Source organism: Monodelphis domestica, chromosome 5 (assembly GCF_027887165.1).
Source record: "Monodelphis domestica isolate mMonDom1 chromosome 5, mMonDom1.pri, whole genome shotgun sequence".
Classification (NCBI taxonomy): Eukaryota; Metazoa; Chordata; class Mammalia; order Didelphimorphia; family Didelphidae; genus Monodelphis; species Monodelphis domestica.
Genome location: NC_077231.1, coordinates 320,466,987 through 320,490,716, shown reverse-complemented (window position 1 = coordinate 320,490,716; position 23,730 = coordinate 320,466,987).

The following is a 23,730-nucleotide window of genomic DNA, read 5'->3' as shown; positions in this document are numbered from 1 at the left end:
TTTAAGAGGCAAATCACTAGCCGAAGATCCAAGCTCAAGGTAAAAAGGCAAACTCTAAAAGGAGAAGCTGAAAGGAGAAGTCCCCAGATGGGGAGTTCAGGACTATTTATAGTCCTTTTTTCATGCCACTTCCTGTCCCTTCCTCTACTTTATAGGAACCAACTGCAGTTTTTCAGTTTGCCTAGCACTTCCCAGGGGCAGGGCAATGGCCTCTGGAGTTGTCACCCACTCTGACAAATGACTTTTAAACTATCCTACTTAGTGACTGATAAGGGTATTTTAAGTTCTTGATTAATTAATTTGAAAGTTGTTGATTGATAGACAAAGAAACTTTGATCCACTCTTTATATTAGGGAGAGAGCTTTTGGTGTCATTTTTTGGGGAGTGGTGGATCTGTGACTTCCCTGGCACAGGGAGCTCAGGATGTATACACTCCCTCAAGCAGAGCATGTGGCAATTTTGCAACCTAGTCTTAGAGTTTCCACTAAAAGGTCAAGTAGCTTAACCTAGGGAGATAGTCAGTATGATCAGAGTTTTCCTATCCTGAGGTTGGCATTCTATTCATTATATCACATTGCCATTGAAAAGAAGCACAAATTTCAGGGAAAGTGGGACAGATCATTTCTATAGTCTTTTGCACTGAGTAGGCCACAGCTGTAGTCTTGAGTTCATTTTTAGAGACCAGATGTTCTAACTAGCATTGATAACTTGGAAAGGTTCAGAGCAGAGCAGCAAACATGGTGAAGGGACTCAAGATCATGCCTTATGAGTCTTCAGTGAAAGAAAAAGTCAAGATTGGCAAAGAGAAAATTCAGTGATAGTGGGGATGGGGATGGGAAGTAAACTTTTAGGATAGTTTTTTCAGGTATTTGAAAAACTGTTGTGTGGAAGAGGGATTGGCCTTGTAACACTTGACCTCAGGGTTTGCAATTTGTAGAGGTATATTTATATAAAATATGAGGAAAACCTCCTAAAAAACTAGAGCTGTCTCAAAGTGGATTGGATTATCTTGGGGAAAAGTGAGTTACCCATCACTGACCACTATGAAATAGCAGCTAGAAGAGGCTTTATTAGAATGATGAAGGGAGAATTCTCATTCATATATGGGTCAAAGTAAATGTCATTTAGAGTTTTTTATGTTATATATTTTACCCCATTTTATTTCTCCCTTCCCTTTTCTCTCAGTGCAACCCTCTCTTTCAGCTCTTGATTGATTTTTAACATATCATTCATATGCATACATATTATATCATATGTACAAATTGTTCCATATCATCACATTTACATATACATCATATTATTATATATCATCATATATATCATAGCATCATAATCAGCTTACTTCTCCATCCTCTTTATGAGTAAATTCCTTTTATCTTTTGTACTACTAAGAGTAGTACAGAGAATCTGAGAAGTACAGAAATCCTCTTTGCATGTAGACATAAACATTTTGGCCTTAAGAAGTCCCTTAAATTTTATCTTTCTTACCTTTTGGGGCTTATCTGGTGTCTCATCTTTGGACTTCACATTTTTTGTTTAAGTCTGGCTTATTCCTCAGGGATACTTGGAAATCTTCTATCTTATTGAATGTCCATTTTTCCCCCTGAAAGATTAAACTCAGTTTTGCTGGATAGGTGACTCTGGGTTGTAAACTCAAATATTTTGCCTTCTAGAAAATCATATTTCAAGCCTTTTGATCCATTAAAGTAGAAGCCACTAGGTCCTGTGTAATCCTGATTGTGGGTCCATGGTATTTGAATGGTTTCTTTTTTGGCTGTTTGAAGTATTTTCTCCTTAGCTTGGTGATTCTTGAATTTAGGTATTACTTTCCTTAAAATTGTCATTTGAGGATTTCTTTCTTAAGGTAATCTGTGGATTCTTGCAATTTCAATTTTATTTTATTTTTTGAGGATCTCATCTCTGAGCACTTATCTTTGATCATTCCTTATAATATGATATCCAGGGTTTGTTTTTTTTTCCTAATCATGGCTTTCAGGTAGTCCAATAATTCTCAAATTGTCTCTCTTAGATATATTTCCTAGGTCAGCTGTTCATTGAAATAAGATATTTTACTCTATTCAATGAGATATAAGAATGTTTTCCTTTGTTTTTTCTTTATTCCTTTGATTCTGCTTTATTGTTTCTTAATTTCTCATAAAATCATTAGTTTAATTGCATCATTTTCATTTCTCTTCCTCACTTTTTCTCTATATCTCTTAATTGGTTTTTGAAGCTTTTGGTTTTTTTTTTTTTGAGCTCTTCCAGAATCTGTGTCCAATCCATATTTTTCTTTTGGGCTTCGCATATGTTTTCTTTGCACTATTCCCTTCAGTTTTTGTACCTTGCTCTCTATCTCCATAAAAATAATATATAGCTAGGTGCTTTTTTTGTTTGCTCATTTTTCCTATCTAATTATAAAACATCTCTTGAAGACAGCCAAATCACAAGTAAATGGGAGTTATGAGGAAAAAAAGAGTACCAAAACTAAAATAAAAAGTGATAACTCTAGGACTCATAACAACAGAACACACATTCTTGTTAATCCCAAATGTTCAATCAACCTTTTGGGAGAGATTTTTTGTGTAAAATTGGAGCAATCATTCAATGTGATAAATTGGGGAAAATCTTTCTGCATCTACCCAAAGACTCTTTAAAACATTATCTATTGCTGTTCATGGGGCAAGTGGTTGATGAACAAGTTCAGAATGAAGGTACAATATTTGAAATACCAAGTGATATGCCAGAAGGACTTTGGGCTACACATCTTACAGGTATAGGGATTCTAAAGTCAGCAACACCAATAAAAGTAGAAGTTAAAGAAGGGACACCACCAAAGATACCACAATACCAACTAAGTAAAGAAGCAATAGATAGAATCAACCCAATTATCCAAAGCTTGTTGGATCAGAAAATTTTAATCCCAACAATTTCAGAATATAATACACCAATAATATCCATAAAGAAAGCAAAACGTGACTCTGAAGGAAAAGTTCAATGGAGACTGGTCCAGGATTTAAGAGCAGTAAATAACTTTGTAAAAAAGTTCCATGCAGTCATTCCAATTGCATCTGAAATAATTTTAGAAATTCCAAGTAAATCTAGACATTATACTGTTGTTGATCTATGTAGTGTTTATTTTAGCATTACAATTGCAAAGAAAAGCCCAAAAATCTTTGTTTCACTTGGAATGGGCCTTAGCTGACATGGGAAAGATTACCAATGGGATTCTGCGATAGCCCAACAGCATTTTGCTAAATCTTGCAACAAGATTTAAAGAATATCAAATTCAAAGAAAGAAAAATTGTGCACTATGTGGATGACATTCTTCGACGTCACTCATCTTCAAAGGTGGCGGCGGCATGGTGAATGTGGGTTCGCCAGCTGCTTCTGTCAGAGGCAGCGAGTTCTAGTTGCTTTGGTGTCATGCCAGCCCACTTCAAGTTGGACTTTAGCGGATCCTTGAATCTTTTCTTTGGTCGGCCTTGTTTCCTGAGTCCAGCTGACAGTTCACCGTAGAATACCTGTCTTGGTATTCGCGGCCAGTCTTTAGGGGCATCAACCCAAAGAGACAGGTCCAACCAGCTCTGAATGTCAGAACTTTTCTTCCTCTTGCTGTCTAATGCTAAGACTTTGAACTTATGAAAACTAGCACAGATTAGCATAGACAGGAATAACAGAAACCCTTCAACAGCCTGTGAGGCCTGGCCTCTGTTCAAAAACTGTGAGAGACTCAAACCTCATCTAGAAAAATCGCTCTTCCCTAATCCCTCCCCAATCCAAACTTGTTATTAAAATTCATCTTTATTTGAATATCGCAATCATATAAGGGGACTAACATTTCAGGGGATGTAGGAGGATTTGAACCTCAGGACAGCCAGTCAACTATAAACGGTTATTATTGGACCCTTGCTGGGTGACCTTGGTCTGGGTGGAGGTTTGGCCCTCGGGAGGGTCAGTGCTTACCTGCTCTGGGGTATCTTCCACATCAATCCATAGAGAAGACGTCCCCTCAGGCTATCACAAGTGGCCCATTTCTCAGGAACCCCATTTTCTCAAAATATAGCCTCTTGGCAGGGGGCATCTCTCTCCTTTTACCTCACTGGCAGTCATATTCCCTCTTCCTTCAACTTCTCATTTCCCTGTTATAAAACCTTCAGTATCCCCCTTCATATTCCACCCATTTTCCCTATAAATATTACATTATCGGTAGGCTGTTTTCTGGGAATTTGGGGTAACCTCTTAAACATTTCCTTGATGTCATTCTCAACTTATTTTCTGGGTTTTTACCAGTTTTAGTTTTTGGAGGATGATGTGATGGTCTGAGGGTTGAGAGTTCTGAGAGCCCCTCCCCCTGATGATTCAATTGACCCTTGAAATGCTGATACTTAAGGATTTTCTTTGGGTTTGTGCATAAGCTTTTGATCTCACTCTGATTTTGACCAGGTCAGGTACTGATCAAATTCTAGTCCCAGGATTGGCTCAATTTTTTGGTCTCACTATATACTTGATCCAATTAGACACACCCTTGATTGCCTTGTCCTGGAGCTCTGCCTTTAATTTTGGGCAAAAAGATGTGGAGGAAACCCTGGGAACTGTGTCCTCACCCCCAAATGTGAACTATATCCTCATCACTAGCTCAGGTTGGGATTCCTGGCTTCACTCTGGGCCTACACAGATCATTTCACCTCAGCCCAGATTGCCCTGGGCTAGGACTCCAGACTACTCCACAGGTTTAAAATTTCAATGGTTGTGGGTTGGCTGGTACCACTATTTTCCCCAGAAGGATCTTAAGGTCTGAATCTTGGCTTGTCCTTAGGTTCCAAACCTGTGACAGCAGATGTGGGGTGTGTGTGTGTGTGTGTGTGTGTGTGTGTGTGTGTGTGTGTGTGTGTGTGTATGTTTCTTGCTCTTGGCTTATTCTTCCCTCCTTGCTCTAGCTCTCTTCTCACTCCAGTGACCCAGAAGTTCTCTGCCTACCTTTTGAGTTTTTCTTTTTTAGATAGTTATTTCACTCAGTATCCTTGTTGATTCTTTCACTCCTGCATTTTTTGTGGCAATATCTTATATAGCTGCTCTGGTTTGCTCCTACATCTTCTAGAGTCCTATAAAACTTAGAAATTTTATGAATAAAAGAACTTCTTCAAGTGTTTGTTGATGCTTTGATTTCTTTTTCATCTGCATTTTGTTTCAAAGGAAAAATGTCCCAGCTACTGAAATCAGACACATCATGTGCAAAGACAATTACCCAGTGGATCAGCCATCACATACACCTATAAAAAAGGAAGGAAAAGAGTGAAATGGAGAAGGCACAAGGATGAGAAGTGAACAGGATGCAGAAGAAGCATCACCTACTATACCAACCTTTGCTGATCCCCAACTACCTTGTGATTGCCTCTTCAGTATTTATTTTGCACTCATTCTGCTTATGGTTGTTCTGCACATACTTGCATATAATAAATGTGACACCCCTCCCAATAGAATGCAAGTTCCATAAGAGAAGGAATTATTTTATATTGAAATTTTTGTCTTGGGGTGCCTGCCACTTAAGGTAAAATTCCTGGTAAATGATTGATTGAAAGATGAAAAAGAAGAGGTATCCTGAAAGAAGAGGGAAATCAAACAACTTTTATTTTGAGTAAGTTACAAGGGGAAAACAGAGAAATCCAAATTTATTTCCATTTTCAAGTAAAGTTCCAATAGCTATACTTTTATTTAACATTCAAATGTTTTCTTCCCCCGCTTTGGGACTCCCCTGCAGAGTTTCCTTTGACAGGAACGACAGGAGCCTGAACAGAAAAGTGAGTGGGCAGGAGCTGAAGGGTGAGTTACATAGGGAACAGTCACTTGTGTCAGCGTGGGTACAGCTTCACAATAGGTAAAAGGCAGAACCAACCACATGGGATGAGGCTAAGAAGATTCTTGTCCACAAAATAACAGTTTTGTGGAATGGTGATCAAAATGGTCCAATTCAGATGGTGTTAATTAGTCTTTGATTTCAACCCCAGAGGAAAAACTAACATCCATATTACAATGTGCCATGGGTGAACCAGAAAACACTACCACTGGAGAGAAAACCAGGGGTGGAAATGAAAGAAAAGTTCCAGTAAAGTTTGGAGGAGGTTTTATGTGAAAAATTATTTCCAGAGTTGGGATAGATTGAGCCTGTTTGTCACCTCCTCAGTAAACTGGGGAATTTGTATATAGTCTCATTGATTTATGGGAATAATGAGCATTTGAAGATGCTAAATTTCTACTTTATTAGATGATAAAAAAAAAAAAAACCAAAGGGTGATCTCTGGGATGCTTATAAGAATGTCAGGATTTTTAAGATTGTAGGACTTCATTCTGAGGTTCAGAGATAGCACTGCTCCAAAGCTTATAGTAATTTATTGATTTTCCAAACCCTGAGTAAATAATAATTTATTACATAATTAGAAAGAATTCCCTGAAATATGTAAATTGGGCCACTGGAGAAATAAAAGTTAATTTAGGAGGTAACAAATTAATTTTAATAGAGTCTATATACAGGGCATTTCCACAACATTCAACTGAATAGCTAGGATAGAATAGATAAAAATGCTTTACACTGCGTGAGACTTAAATTAATATCAATAACTCCAAGTATTATATTCATAAAGTTTATTAATAATCACTCAAAGTAGAGAGAAAATAATCTGAAAGTTATAGAAGTTCAAACCTAATTATCTTAGAAAAAGTAAATGCAGGTAAAAAAATCTCTCCTGCCTCTCACCTTACACCACCTCCACAAAACACAATCAGTCAAAGAGAGAGAGAGAGGCGGGGCTACTCAAAACTTATATCCTTCCTATGTCAGCATGTAAGGTGAGAAGGAAAGTGAGATGCTGGGAATTGAAGTCCACGGGAGCAGGTTCTAGTTACACAATTGCCACTGTTCAATGTACCACCCCCTAGATATGCACAAAACTCTTAGATGTGCTTTCTAAGTTGAATTTAAATAAGATACATGCAGAATAGTTGATTTGGGAGTGAGCAATATGAATTAAAAGCTATACACATGCCTTTCCCCAAAATGCCAAGAATAAAGTAGTAGTTGGCATTTAAGAAGCACTGGAAAGTTAATGGGGAGCAGTTAGATGGCTCAGTGGATTGAATTTGAAGACTAGAGATAGGAGACCCTGGGTTCAAAACTAGTCTCTGATGCTTCCTAGTTGTGTGACTCTAGGCAAGTCTCTTAAGACACATCAGCTAGGTCTTATGTCTCTTCTGTCTTGGAACCAATGTGCAGTATTGATTCTAAGATGGAATGTAAGGGTTGTTTTTTTTTTTTAAGAAGACAGTCAATGAAGTGCTTTAAAAATATTATCTCATTATGTTCTCAGAACAATCTTGAGAGTTACGTATTATTATGACCTCTGTGTTACTAATAAAGAAGCTGAATTTCAGTGAATGGTTTGCCTAGGTCATAGCTTTTAAATGCATGAGATTGAATTTGAACTCAGAATTTCTTGGCTCCCAGGTCGAGTGCTCTATCCACTGTGCCAAAGAGTCTATCATATTGTATAGTTCCCTTCCCTCCGAGCCAATTATGAAAATTCTAATTCTAAACTCCCTGAAAGATTTAAATTCCTATTACAAAAATCTTCCTGTGATCTATCTACCTATCATCTACCTCTTTATATATGTATATATATATGTAATCAGAAGATCATAAAATTTTAGAGTTGGAAGGAAGTTCAAGGATATAGAGTCATTCATTCATTCATTTTGTCCCTTTTTTATTCATAGATATAAGAAGCATTTAAATGGCATCAATTATATAGTAGGGATTTTTCTAGTTGCTAGGGATACAAAAAAGAAAATACTCTAGTCTCTGACCACAAAGAGCTAAATTCCACTGGAGTTCCCATCAAAATGTAGACCTTTTCAAATGTGTCTCCATAAATCATAGTCTCCTAATCTCTAGATGATGACAGCTGTAGCATTTTCTTCTTGGAGAGAAGAGAGAGACAGGGGATAGGGGAGGCCTGAGTATAAATCTCTGAAGATTCTCCATAAGTAATCTCCTTAATGTGGGCATTCCCTTGAAAGATAAAAACCATACCTCATCCATGCCTTGGCGGATTGTGGGATTTGAGAACATTCTTACCCATATGCCAAAGTGACTCTATCCAATGAGCCAGAGACCTGCTTCATTTTATCTTCTCACTATGGCAATTGGTTACAGCTCACCATTGATAACCATGGCCCACCCTTCTTTCTCTACTATTTGGGATGCCATCCTTTGTTGACAAGGAAAATGAACAACAAGCTAGGTCTAGAGTTGGAATGGCAAGGGGAAGGAGTTTGAACTATGTTAAGGCAATTACTAAAGTTTTTCTTTTGTTTTACTGTGCCCAAGCTTCTCATGAAAGCAAAATTTTACTGTGTTGTTATTTGGCAAATATATAGAACATTATTTCCTCTAAATAATTAAAGATGAGTATTATACAGAGTGGAGTGCAGAAAAGTGTTTTGCAATTATACAACCAATGAGGACCTCCATGTAAAAGGAATAGAGTGTCAGAAGGAACATTTAAAAAAAAAATACAAGGTTTTAGAAGTGGGATGAGTTGCTTATTTGGCAAGATGAAGAAATAACAGCTGGACTGTCCGAGCACTCTCTTGGTATATTTGCAACATCAAGAGAATGGGAGGTCTCCATAATGTCATGTGAGTGTTCATGGGCAGATGAAAATATGGGAAAGAATAATCCAGATTGAGCACACCATCGACCTTGTTGGAAGTAACTTTAACTAATCAAAGCAGAAGTCCATTTCAGTTTCATATTTGCAAATCATTTTCTCTTCTCCCTTGCAATAGTTTGTTGACAATATTTTGCTCATGCCCACCTCTCCATTGTTATTCAGGTATGTTTCAATTGCCTTTATGAAGAGACATTTAGGGTTAGGGTTAGGAGACATTACTTGTGGCATGACTTTCAGCCATACAAAGATTTTGGGAAAATATTATTTAAAATGGATCTCTGTTTTGGGAATAATATTGAGGTAATAAGAAAGAACTATAAAAGACATTTTAATGGTATAGCAGAAAAAGTCAAGGGAAGTCCTTGGGGATGGGAAGAAAACTATTTCATCATATGCAGATCTACATTTCTGTAGCTTTAGAATATCCTTAATATGCAATAGTCTATGCTCTAGTACCATGGGAACGAGTAATAGACTGATTTAGATTAAACTTGGTAAATTCCCAGAGATAGTATAATATAATATAATCTGTTTCTCCACTTTAAAATTCCAGACCCAAGTTACTTACTATCTCTCTGAAGTGTGTTGCTATTGTTGTAATTATTTATTTATTCCTTTTTTCTTTGGTATGAAATCTCTGTGCTGCCCATCTAATTTGGTAGTGTTGGCTTGATGCTATGTTGGCATTATATATGCACTTGCTTATTTCTTTGTAGTTTGTTATGTTGCTCTCTTTTAAATAATGTTTATCTGGAAGGTCAGGAATTCCCTGAGGCTACATTGAATAGTGTAATATATATGTTGATCCTGAGCACCTGAAGCATCTCATTGTCTACAGAGAATTCTTTTTAGACAAAAACTCTTTACTTGATTTCCTTTTAGACAAACTCTTTACTTGATTTCCTTAATGTCAATGAATAACACTCCTATTTACTGGGGATGGTCCTATCTTATTCCTTGCTCAGTATTAAAAATGTCAGGGGAAATCTGGCCTTAGACATTCCCTAACTGTGTGACCTTGGGCGAGTCACTTAATCCTCATTGCCTAACCCTTACTATTCCTATAGGTAGTATTAGTTCTAAGACATAAGGTAGTTTAAAAAATGCCAGGGTAGTTAAATAAGGTCTTTTCTTTAATCTTTTCCCAAGAATCTTTAAAATTATTGTCTCATACATACCTTCTTGAATAAAAATATTTATTTAACGGCTAGTGTTACTCTATAGTGAGGATATCAAATACAAAACCTCTGGCCATATGCAGGCCACAACACTCTGGAGTGTGGTCCTAAAAAAATTAAATTTGGGAAGTGTTTAACAAAATAAATAAAAATACAATAAAACTTTGATAATATCACATTTCAATACTTAAGTCAATCTGTGGTCCACAGGGATCCCTATGTGGAGATTAGTGGCCCTCATTTCTTTTTTTTTTTAACCCTTTTAACTTCTGTCTTAGAATGAATACTGTGTATTGTTTGCAAGGCAGAAGAGTGGTAAGGGCTAGGCAATGGGGGTTAAGTGACTTGCCCAGGGTCACATAGCTGGGAAGTGTCTGAGGCCATATTTGAACCCAGGACCTCCCATCTCTAGGACTGGCTCTCAATCCACTGAGCTACCCAGCTGCCCCCAGTGGCCCTTATTTCTGTTTGACTTTGACATCACTATTCTTCAGAATGAAATTAGAATCTTCCTTATAATTTCATAGAATTTCTTTACATGACTAAATGTATATTTGTAGTAAAACTAATAATCTAGTATTTCTAAGTTACGATGATGGCATAAGCTACGTAACTCCTTTAGAATCCATTTTTAGGGGGGCAGCTGGGTAGCTCAGTGGATTGAGAGCCAGCCCTAGAGATGGGAGGTCCTAGGTTCAAATCTGGTGTCAGACACTTCTCAGCTGTGTGACCCTGGGCAAGTCACTTGACCCCCATTGCCTAGCCCTTACCACTCTTCTGCCTTGGAGCCAATACACAGTAATGACTCCAAGACTGAAGGTAAGGGTTTAAAAAAAAAAGAATCCATTTTTAGGAATACTTGTACAAAAATATTTATCGCCGCATTCTTTATGGTGGCAAAAAATTGGAAAATGAGGGAATGCTCTTCAATTGGGGAATGGCTAAACAAATTGTGGTATCTGATGGTGATGGAATACTGTTGTGCTGAAAGGAATGAGAATTTCTATGTGAACTGGAAAGATCTCTAAGAACTGATGCAGAGCAAAAGGATCAGAACCAGGAGAATATTGTACACAGGGACTGATACATTGTGGCACAATCAAATGTAATAGACTTTTCTACTAACAGCCAGGACAATCCAGAGGACCTTGTGAGAAAGAAGGCTATCTACATCCAGAAAAAGAACTGTGGGAATAGAAATGCTGAGGAAATACATGTAATCGATCACATGGTTCAATGGGGATATGGTTGGGGTTTTGACGTTAAAAGATCACTCTATTACAAATAAGAATAACATGTAAATAGGTTTTGAACAATGATACATGGATAACCCAGCAGGTTTGCTATCAGCTCTGGGAGGGGGAAAAGAAGAGGGGTAGGAAAAATCATGTATCATTCAATCATGGAAACCATTCTAAATACATTTTTTAAAAATTCCTTTTTAGGAAAAAGAAAAGTACAACTATAATAATTTAATTTAAGTTTTATGTTAAATATGAGACAGAAAGTACTGCCTAGCTACAATACCCTAAGTTTAATCCTGATGTCTCCATACTTCAAACATGAATCCAAAAGTGAATCTCAACTAGAATCTAAAGTCTTGATTAGGAAGCTTAAATGCGAAGAACCAGTGGATGCTGAAGAATCCATGGATAAAGTTCAGTGCTCACAAGGATGACTGCCAAGAATCTCACCAGGATCATACTGAAGGGAGTGTCCCACCAAAGTGCCAAGGAGCAGAGAGGGTCTCCTCACCAAAGAACCAAGGAAGGAATCACTCTACTCACCACCACATGCCAATGCAGGATCCAGGGAAAGAGTCTCCTCCTCCAGTCTGGCTCACCAACACAGAGAGAGACAATCACAGAATCCTCAAACTGGCCTTTTAAAAGCAGTTTTCTCAAAGACACTTCCTTTTGCTCCCCCATTTTATGGGAACTAATCACAGTGTTTTAATTTGCCTGGCACTGCCAAGGGGCTAGGCAGTGGTCTCTGGAGTTGTTGCCCATTCTAGCAAATGACTTGAACTCTCATACTTAGTGACTGATAAGACTCTAAGTAGGGGTACTTATTTTTGATTGATTAATTTCAAAGTTGTTGATTAATAGTCAAATAACTTGATTCACTCTCCACACAATGAATAATCATATATACACACATCTAATAAGTACACACACCTTATGTCATTAGTGCACAGGGCTCCCAACTTAAGACCTGGAGGAGACCAATGGAGATCTTTAGTACCCCCCCCCCCCCCCCGGCTCCTTTGCACATAAGGCCATTGAGACTTAAGTGAAATGAAGTGATTTGCCTAAAAACTTCCAGGGAAAAAATGACAGGACATGTATTCAAATCTACTTCTCCCAAGTTCCCCAAAATCCTCACAGTTGTTGAAAAGAATTGTCCTAAATAGGAATTAAAGTATTTAGTTCTAGAAAGCACCTGCTTGAAGCCCTCTTACCAGGGGGGTGAAAATTGTTGCCCCAGGTGAGCAGATGGCAGAAAAAATATTTCACTCTCAAGGCAGGGCATGTATTTTCCTAAATGAAAAAAAAAGGAAAAAACAACTTAGGCATCAATACAGTTAAGTCTAGGACATTCTTCAACCCCTGGAATCATTTCAGGTATGTTTTTTTTTTTTAATGGGGGAGGTAAAGTGTGTATAAAACAGTTGTGCATGGTGCTCTAGAGAGAAAAAAAATCTCCTATGGGAAAGCTTAGTAATTTCCTGCTGGTATCAGACTTCTAGCACTTTTTTTCCCTCCATTTAATTGTTGCTTTCTTGGGAGAGAATTAATTGAAGGGAGTTTTCATGGCAATTGATTCATTACAAAGCAACTCAACCAAAGTGGGAAGGTGAAAAGAGAGCAGAATGGTAGAACCTCAGGCAGAAGTCTCTATTTACTTTTTCCTTTAGCATTTCACAATTCATTTCCAGATGACATCACTCTTCAATCTATCCCTACTTCCTCCTTGGTTATGTTCTCAATTTCAATTCAATTATAACCACAATTATTAAACAGTGATTTTCTTTACAAACTGGGGAAAAAAGATTTCTCTCAAGGTTTTACTCTCAACAATCTTTGAGGAGCTAAATGGGAGGGAAAACTGATAAGGTCCCCAACATCTTTGACAGAAAATAGGGAAGGACCAGAATAATATAGAGGATTTGACAAAGGGAGGAAATATGAAGAAGAGGAAGAATGAAAGCCACTTTTAGGAAGGGACACCCCAATTAGGACAACCTGGGTTCAGATCATGCCTCTGACTAATTCTATGAACTTTGGCAAGTGACTTAACATCCCTGAGGTTCAGTTTCCAAATCTGAAAAATGAGAATAATAATAGCAATTAGTCTTTATCCAAATAAGAAATAATGACAATTAAAAACACAAGGTAGGTCATTTTGATTATATAAAATTGAAAATCTTCTGCTCAAGACCAATAAATCTATGATAAGAAAAGCAATACAAAAAAAATGAATCAAATTTCTTGGATGAGGATTTGGTATTCTAGATATATAGACAAATAACACATCTATATCTATATCTAATTATAGATAGACAGACAGATAGATATAAATATCCATATAATCACAAGTCATTCACTAGGAAGTAGTATCAAATGATATGAAGAATGTTTTCAAAAGAAAAATTACAACTCAACAATCATATAAAAGCATTTTCTAATCACTAATAAGAAAAGACATGTTAATGTTATCGCTGAGTTCACCTTACATTCCCCAAATTGGCAAAGATGACAGAGATGTGTATGGTAAAATTTGGAGGGATTATGTGAAATGATGCCCATGTTGCTGGAATTGTGAATTTACATAACCATTTATTTTGGAAAGAAGTTTGGAATTATGTAAACAATTTAATAAATGACATTCCATTAAATAGGAATAAAAATTACAAAAATAGGAACCTAACACCAAAACATCATTGACAATAATAGTATTATTACCAGAGCTATTATTACTATGAACACTATGACTACTAATATAACTACTACTACCCCTAATAATAAGAAACATTTAATGCTTTAAGGGTTACAATGTATTATACATATATTATCTGATTTGATCCTCATAACAGCTTGAGGAGACTTTTTTTTTCTGATTATAAACCCGAGACAGGAAGAAGTTAAGTGACTTTCCTAAGAGCATAGACTTGGTAAGTTTTTGAGGCAGGATTTGAACTCAGGTGTTCCTGAATCCAATTATGGCACTCTACCCTCTGTACACCTAGGTTAATAAAAAGAAAATACCCCTATGTATCAAAATATAGTAACACTTATGGTAGCAAGGAATTGAAAACCAAATAGATGCTCATAGACTGAGAAATGTTTCAGAAATCATGGTTTGAAATACAGTATCACTATTCTTTATGAAATGATGAATTTAATGAATACAGAGAAGCATGGAAAGATTTATATAAACTGATGCAATATAAAGAAGGAGAACCAAGTAAACAATAGGCATTAAAACTAGTATAAAGTAAGTGGAAAGAATGACACCATCAAATAATGAAAAATGAATCTTGCTAAATTAACAAGAACAAACAATTCCTAAAAAAGAGATATGAGAAAAATCTTCCGCTCTACCTCTCTTTGGAGAGGTGGGGGTGGGGAGGGAAACCCATAGATAATGGAACATTGTTTCCCATCTTTTTTTTGACATTGACAGGTTTTATTGATTTTTTTTCTCTCTTCTTTTCCTTTAAAACATCTTATTTGTTATGGGGGATGACTTTCTGGGAGGAAGGGTTAGATAAGGGGGCATTGAGGAGAGATAAAAAAAAATCAATAAAATATTTTTGAAAATGTAAAAACAATAATAGTACCTATCTCACAGAGTTGCTATGAGACACAAATGATATAATATGTGTAAAGTGATTTCAACTCAACCTTAAAATGCTATTGCTATCATCAATACAAAAAAAGCTTGATTTTATATAGCACTTTAAGGCACACCAGACAAATTGAAAGTGTTGTCTTATGTCCTAACAACTTTTAAGCTACATCTTATTATTATCCTGATTTTATAGAAGAAGAAACAGAAATCAGTGGAATGGCTTTTATAACCTAACACAGCCAGAATATACCTGAGGCAGAATTCAAATTCGCTCTTCCTGACCACAAGTCCAAAGCTCAATCTAATGTGATCACTTAGCTCAGTCCTGGAGAAAAGGAGAGACTGCAATAGACAGAGATAGACTTAGGGAAGGGGACACATTTCTGGCACAGGGTATGGCATGAATAATGGGATAGGGATTGAAGAGAATCAGGCAATATGAAGTGATTGGAGATGAGGCTAAATGAACTGAAACAGGAAATTTGTTAATTAAGCAATTGCCTGATGTGTACCAGGGGCCTGGGGATACAAAAATGAAATAAATCCTTTCCCTCAAGGATCTGAGACTATATTGAGGGTGGATGGGGGAATAATAGTAGGCAGATGAGGAAAAAAATATGGGAAGTAAATTTATAGTTATTTCAAGGAAGACTAAAAGGCTTATAACTGTGGTGGGTGGGGGGATTACAGGAGGGAACCCATGCTAAGATAAGTCTTCAGCAGAGCAATCCCTGAATGGAGTTGGGAGTTATAAGAGGTAGAAGCAAGGAAGACAATCACTCTATGCATGGGGCAAAGTCTATGAAAAAGCATGAAGTCATGAGACAGAATGAAACATTCAGGAAATAATAAGTGAGCTAATTTGACTGGAATAGAGAAAAAAAACAAAACAAAACAAAACAAAAAAATCCCTAAGGAGTGGGTGGTGGAATAAGCCTGAAAATCTAATTGGAGATGCATTATGCTGAGCTCTCCATGTCAAAGAGAATGATGTGTATTTTATTCTAAAATTACCTGGGAGTTGCTGGAGCTTCTTAAGTAGGTGAATGACATCATCAAAACCTGTGTTTCAATAAGATTATTTTGTCAGGCAAGTGAAGAATGGCAAGAGGAGGGGAGAGACTCAATGCAAAAATGATCAATAGGAGTCTATTGGACTAGGAGTCTAGGTGAGAGAGGATGAGTATGTATACTGACCAGGAACATCAATTGATGCAAATATTTTATAAATACTTGAATATCAAAAAGCCTTAAGTATTTCTCCATCATGACTTTTTATCTTTGTCATCAACAATTGTCAGCATTTAAAAGATTTTTTCAAATAATAGAAGAAATACCATATATGGTTCTACATAAAAGCATCAGATGTATCAAAGGATACTTATGCTTAAATCCTTATAAAGATGATATAAACATTAAATTATCCTATATTTACTTCTATTGGGCATTGCAAAACTTTGTAGAATGCATATTTATGAAATAAAATAAATTTTTATTTTTTCAGGTAGTTTCCACTATTTTATTCATTTAGTTTTGATTTTTAGTTTGGTTGAGATAAAAATATAATTATCATTGTAAATCATCAGAAAGCATTTATACATTAAGAAATTCTATACTTGATTAACAATTGTTGCCTTGGAAGGCAAACTGTAAATTTATTAATATATGGCAATCAACCTAAGTAAATATAGCTTGAATTTTGGTTAGCAGTAGACGATGAAACCAATACTTCTTGAATGGCTTTCCTGACTTGGGAAAATGTAAGAGTGGATGCCAGGACACTGGGTATCCTTTCAGCTGTAGTGATGAGGTTTCTGAAAACATTAGTTCCATAAAAGTTAGAATGCTGCCTATACTAATGAATATACATCGTTTGATCTTTCCTTTAGAATTGTGATGCAAAGGTACAGAATAGTTGTGACCATTTATCAGAAACATAAAAAAACTTCCTGAAATGAGAAAGACCCAAAGGCCAATGTAGGAAACTTTAGGTTTTAACTCAGCAGCAATACTGACTTTACACTAGAGCAAGATATTGAATTTGGTAATAATTAAAAGTCTTTTTCATCCAGATGGTCAGATTGCTGTAGAGAAAAACTCAAAGCAGAAGCTGTTATTATTTTATTTATTTTAACATATTTTTATGTTTATTATACTATTATATTATATATAATATGTTTTTATATTTATATATTATTTCATTTATTTTATAGTAAAAATAAGGTAGAAGATGTTCATAACTCAAATGGTGAAACATTACTCAGTGAAAAAATTAAGTAGGCAATGGTTCCCACATTTTGTTTTTCTACAGTGTTCAGAATATGGACCTCATTAAACACAAAACACAAAATAATATATTAAGAAGTTTGCAATTCAAGCATTAGCCATTGGCAATAAATCTAAAAGGTGAATGAAGAGTTTATCAGATATTGTCTAAGTGGAAAATTGGAAGTTATTACAACCATGTTTGAAGACCCAGATGCTCCTCCAGCCAAAATGTACTACACTTGTGTCCCTACTAAATATGAGGAAAGGGTCATAAAGGTGTGCTTCACTGTGAAAACTGTTTTTTAGTAAATGAAAAACAAGCATGGAAATTGTGATTTCTAAAATAAGAGATTCAAAGAGAATCTATTTGATGATATTTTTTCCCCCGTCTGTATAGGGCATTTTAAGTAAAAACAAGTTAAAGCAGATACTATAATTTTTCTTTGAAATAAATTTCCATTTTATCATCTCTATTTTCTCTATGGCTAAAAAAAACATATTGCATCAATTCACACAGTGTTCCTATGATACTGTCTTAAATTTGGGTACTTCTACTACTATAATCCTTGCCACTTTGAGTGAAGAGAAGGACCAGAGATATCATCAGTGAAGAAGTGGCAAGAAAATGCAAACTGATAAAGTAGGGCTAATTGACAAGTCTGGTTGATAGGAAGGATTAGTGGCACCATTAATAGAAAGGATGAAGTTAGTAAAAAGGGAAGATTTTGATGACATGGTAATGAATTCTAATTCAGAGATAAGGAGAGAGTACTGGATTTGTGGTTAGAGAACATGATATTAAATCTACCATCCTTTCCACAGTACCAGGAATCTCGTTGTTGTTCTCATTATAATATAATTTTAAACTTCCACCATCTAAATTCATTGGGAGAATTCAGAAGTGAAACCAAGGAAGGAGATGCAATTATCTACTCCACTGTAATTCTCCAAACTGCATATTTTCATATTACAAAGTTCCATATAACATTGCATTGAGGTTAAAAAAAAAAAGCATGAGTTAATCTGAACAATTAAGAATTTGTGGAACTTTCCACACTTTCGATTAGTTTAATTGCATAGAACTGTTCCTTGAACTGGAAGGGGACCTCAGAGAAAATATAAGTGCAACCGTGTCATCCATTAATTTATTATAATTTAGGAAAATAAGTATTTAAGAGGGAAAAGATAAGACTAAGAAGATGTAAAATAAAGTAATAGCTAAAAAGTCCTTGTAGAAAATTTTCTTAAATCCATAATTCTGTTTGATGAAGAAATGTTGACTTGTTTCGAGAATTATAAGAAGAGAATTGACATAGCAGAACAAAGAACACCAGGGCGCATGGAAGGCTACTTGAGACTGGTTCTTTCTTAGTAAGAAATAATATTAGAAACCTTTATTTCCACAAGAGAACAAAGCCAATCTGTGAAGATGGTGCCAGAAATGAGATGCATTAATGCACTGCCTCCTGGCTATGGATGCTTAATAGTATTTTAAACCAATTTGCCCTTTCTGACATTGTCTTTTGATTCCTAATTCCAAGTCCATTTACATTATTTTGGTAGTTACAATGAAAATTGAATTTAGAAAGTAAACAAAAATGCTATTAAAATGATTTTCCTTTAAAATGGCTCAACAATAGTATTGCAAGTTTAGAATGAAGGCATTGAATAATAACATTAATCCATTTTTATAATTATATCTAACATTGGTAGGAATGGGCAACATTCAAGCTGGTACTCTTAGCTTTGATTTGGTGCTAGAATTGAATGAGATATTTATTCATTTAATGGTTATCACAAAGAGATTTACTTAACTACAAAACAGAAAGGATATCTCTCTCTGCAATACAGCTTGGGTAGTTTTGAGCTTCTATACAACAATAGGGAATTCTACAGGTGATCAGGGCACAGTAGCTATGTCCATGGTCCTGAGAACATTTTCCAAGTATAACAGTCTCCATATCAACATGAATGGGTCATCTTTTTATTTCCTTCAGGGCATATTAAGTGGATTCTATGTGTCAGACAGCTGGGTGCTCTAAAGTCAGGAAGGATTATCTTCCAGAATTCAAATCTTGGTTCAGACATTTAATAGTTGTGAGACCTTAGGCAAGTCACTTAATCTTACTTGCCCCAGTTTCTTCATCTACAAAATGAGCTAAGGAAGGATATGGTAAACCACTCCAGTATCTTCATCAAGAAAACCTCAAATGAGGGCACAAAGAGTTGGACCAGACTGAAATGACTAACAACAAATGTCAGTCACTGTGCTAGGCACTATGAACACAAAGAAAATAATGGCACTGCCCCTTCTCTCAAGGACTTTATAATTTTGGTAGCATAGCGGATAGAGAGCTGGTCTAGAGGCAAGAAGACCTAAACTCAAATCCTGCCTCAGAAACTTACTAATTCATAAGTAAGTGACAGTCAGTCAGTTTCAGTTTCCTCCTCTGTAAAAGGGGCAGGATAACAGGATGACACTACGTGCGGTTGTTGTGAGGCTTCAGTGAGATAATATGCAGAAAGCTCTTGGCATCCTGAGAATCTGAAGTTTTGTTGTTACCATTATTATACCTGGGATGATGAGCTTATATATAAGGATGTGAATACTAAATATAAATAAGTGGGATAAAGAGACTTTTCCTACTTATATATAATAAATAAAAATCCATATATATATAACATAAATTTTAATGTAATAAAATAATACAATTATATTGTGGTATAATGTAAAATATGTAAGATAAGGATACTTAGTAAACAATCAATTAATAAGCATTTACTAAAATATTCTCCAAATGCTTGGAGTAGACAACTCTACTAACTCACTGAGTGATTTGAAGTTTGTTATCCTCAATTTGGTTTGGCTCATGTGTTGATAAGGTTTTACCAAGGTGTGGCCACAGTTTCTTGGAGCTACAGAGTAAGAACTGGGGGAGAAGTGAGCACTAAATGTGGGTGAGCAGCCCCAAAAAGGGTTCAACAAGCCCTTTGACCAGAGGGGCTAAGTCCCCCCCTGAATACCCCATACAGCCCTGACAGAATAGGAAAGCTGCCACTATAGTGCTTACATCAACAATGCTTGCCAAGATCATCCATTTTATCCCAGGCCATGACCAGTTGTCTTGACTTTTGCCTTGCTACTGGATTTTGATGACTTTGGAAGAGATAGTGAAGGCAACAATTTTGGGCAAACCTACCTAACTTAAACCCAACTCATGCATAATACACTGCCCTAAGGATGTCATTGGTTTTCTTCAAAAAGAAAGGATGAACAAAGAAAGGGGAAATGATCTGAGAACAACTGTGTTCATAAGAAATATTTACAAAATGTATGGAAGATAATCCCAGGAGGAAGGCACTAGCAATTTGGAGATTGTGAGGAAGACCTGTAGGGGCATCTTGTAGATGAAATTCAGGCTCAGTCTTGAAGGAAGTCAGAGAAACTAAGAAGTAGGGGTTAAGAGGAAGAGTATCCCAGGCATCATGGACAGTCAGGGAAAATGCTGAGAGTAATAAGATGAAGTATCTTTGCAGAGGGACATCAAAAAGACAAACGTCTAGAAGCCTAATTTTCAAAAACAGCTTAAGGGGAATAAAATGTGAAAATGCTGGAAAAATATTAAGGGATGCAGTTATAAAGAGTTTTGCACAATCAACAAGGGATTTTATACTTTATTCTGGAGGTAGTAGGGAGTTGTTGGTGTTTATTGAGGGGACAGGGGTGATATGGTAAGATCTGTACTTTAATAAGATCTGTTTCACAAAAGAGCAGAGTATGATATGAATTCAGGAGAGATTTAAGATTTAAGAAAATAATAAAATTAAATTAAAAAAGGAAAAGGAAAAGAAAAGAAAATAAGAAAAAGAAAATCTCAATAACTCAGATGTGAGGTGATTAGGACATCAATCAAACTGGTCTCTCTGGTAATAGAAAGAAATTGATCCTGATGAGAATTTCAACATAAAAACAAGATTTGAAAAGATATGGAATACATGGAAAAGGTAAGAGTCAAGGAGAACACTGTGTTTATAAGCATTGGTGACCTGGAGGATAGTGGTGCCACTGAGAACAAAAGAGGCATTTGGAAGAGCAGAGGGTTTAGGTGGGAAAGACAATGAGTTCTCTTTTAGACATTTTGAGTTTGAGATACAAATGGGACATACATTTTATGGTGTGGAGCTCAGAGATTGGAAAAGATAGAGTTTAGGAATGAATAAAAAGATCACAAAATCATCCATAGAGAGAGAGGGTAATCATAGACATAGGAGTTGATAAGATCACCAAGTGAAACTGTGTGGATGGGACTGATAAGATGGCTCCAGACAGGGGTTAGGGGAATTCCCATAGTTAGTGGATTTTACCTGAAGGGAGAAACCAGAAAAAATATTCTGAGGGAAAAGTGGTTAGATAGAACAGAGACATGATATTATTTCACTTGCACACAGAAATTCCAGCTTAGGGAAATGAACATCCTACACTACAGTCCAGCATTTTCCTAAGGGATAGAGATTTTAGGCATTGGTCCAAAGAGCCCATGGTTTGCATTTGTCAGAGGTGGAACTTGAACTGAGTTGAAGTCACCTCTTTATTCACAATGTGATGCTGTCTCCAATACAAATAAATAGGAACAGTTTAATACTTTTAAGGTCACTATGGAGAGATTACTAGAAGTTGTGGGAATGAGGAACAGCTCCATTTAGAAGGTGGTTCTTAAACTGTATCTTGAAGGAAGAGATTCTATTAGACAGTGATGAAGGGGTTTGAATTTCAGGCATGAAGAATGGCCAATGAGGGGACAGTGGAAATCATTCAGTTCCTTTAATGACTCCTAGTATGTCCCTGATGCAATGGCACATATTTTATAACACCAGGATTCTTCCATTGTTGTTGAATAGCTGGGAATCATAATACAATAATCTCTGTAGGAAAGAAGTTTAGTATCACCCAAAAGACAATAGAGAGCTGTAATATCAGGCAGCAATTCATTGCAAACAAGGAATTAAGAAGGAGTGTTCTTGAGATAGTCATTCATGAATTATATGACTAAAACTCAAGATAACAGCAGTTTACAAAGAGGAAGGCCTGATATTCAGTCTACCTTTCTTTCTTCTCTTCTTCCTGCTCTCATTATAAATAGAATCTCTGTCCCTACATCTGTGAATACAGATTGGTGGGTTTTTGCCTTGTTTTCCTCCCTCATGGGCCTTGCTAACCATTTCTCAACCATCTCACCACATTCATATCCTTCTTCCCATTTTCTAATGCCAAATCTTATGTGTATTGTCTTCTCCTAAAATTAAGTAATAGCTAACATGTATATAGTGCTTACTATGTACTAGCACTGGGCTAATTGCTTAATAATTGCTATATTAATTGATAATACAACAGAAGTCCCTTGATGGCAGTGCCTTTCTTGAATATTTACATTTCATTAGCAGAATCCTTAGTTCATAGTAAACACTCAATAGATAATTTTTCATTTAAACATTCTTTCAAGAGTGAGGGCAGGGCTGATCATTGGTAAGATGCTTGTATATAGCTACTATCAGAGAACAAGTGGAAACTATACCCTGAAAGTATCAGGGAAACTAATTGTGGTGAACTGAAAGTGGGACTTAATGAAAGAGGCACAGGATGGAGCAAGTAAAAAGATTATGATCTTCTTGGAGGAAATATCCATATCACTGTGATTATATGTCTGTTGGGATAAACCTGAAACTATGGAAAAATAAGCCATATCTTCAGAGAAGACTGATGCATAGTTATAGAAAAGAAGCCCCAAATACCTATAATATATATGTGTGTTGTTATATATTATATATTATTATATATACATATGTATTACATAATATGTTATGTTATGTAATACATAGGTATATATGCACATATGTACATGTATGCTTATACATTCAAAGTACTATATAATTACAATTATTATTACATAAATACAAGCATTTTACCAAATTCTGCAACAATATTAATGTTCTCCATTGGAAGGGAAAGAGAAAAATCTAATAAAGGGGAAAAATAATTCATTGTTACAGATCATATAGCACCATGGACAGAGATATACTGGTTTCTCTAGCCTAGGATATTTTCACTGATCTTTTTGAAAAATGATAATTATATGAATCTTTTTATTTGAAAATCTATATTTAATTAATTAATTTAGAATATTTTTCTATGTTTACATGATTCATGTTGTTTCCCTCTCCTCCTCTCCCAACCCTGCCCCCAGTAGCCAATGCGCAATTCCATTAGGTTTTACATGTGTCATTGTAGATCAATCTTCTTAAATATGTTTGATGAAGCTAGCTAAAACAGAGTTTTGGTGGTGTGATGGAGCTTGAAAAAATAGAAAAGTACATCTAGCTTTCTCAGAGTCAGAATAGTTTAATGAGAGGATCAATGGATAAGGAATCAGGAAAATGGGATAATGAACTATTAAACTTTTAGTTACCATTCAAGTTCTAGCCAAATACAGAATATTGGTTGGATAAGTCACTCAATGTCTCTTAGTTTTATTTTTTTTTATTTGGAATATGTTTATATTAAATGAATGTCAGATTCCTCTAGCTCAGAAAGTTTAGGATTCTTTGACTACAGAATAGCACACGGACTTAGATAAAAGTAATTATAACATCAAAAACCTTGTAATAGATAGGCTGTTAGACTTCACAGGGTATATTCCTTGACTGAA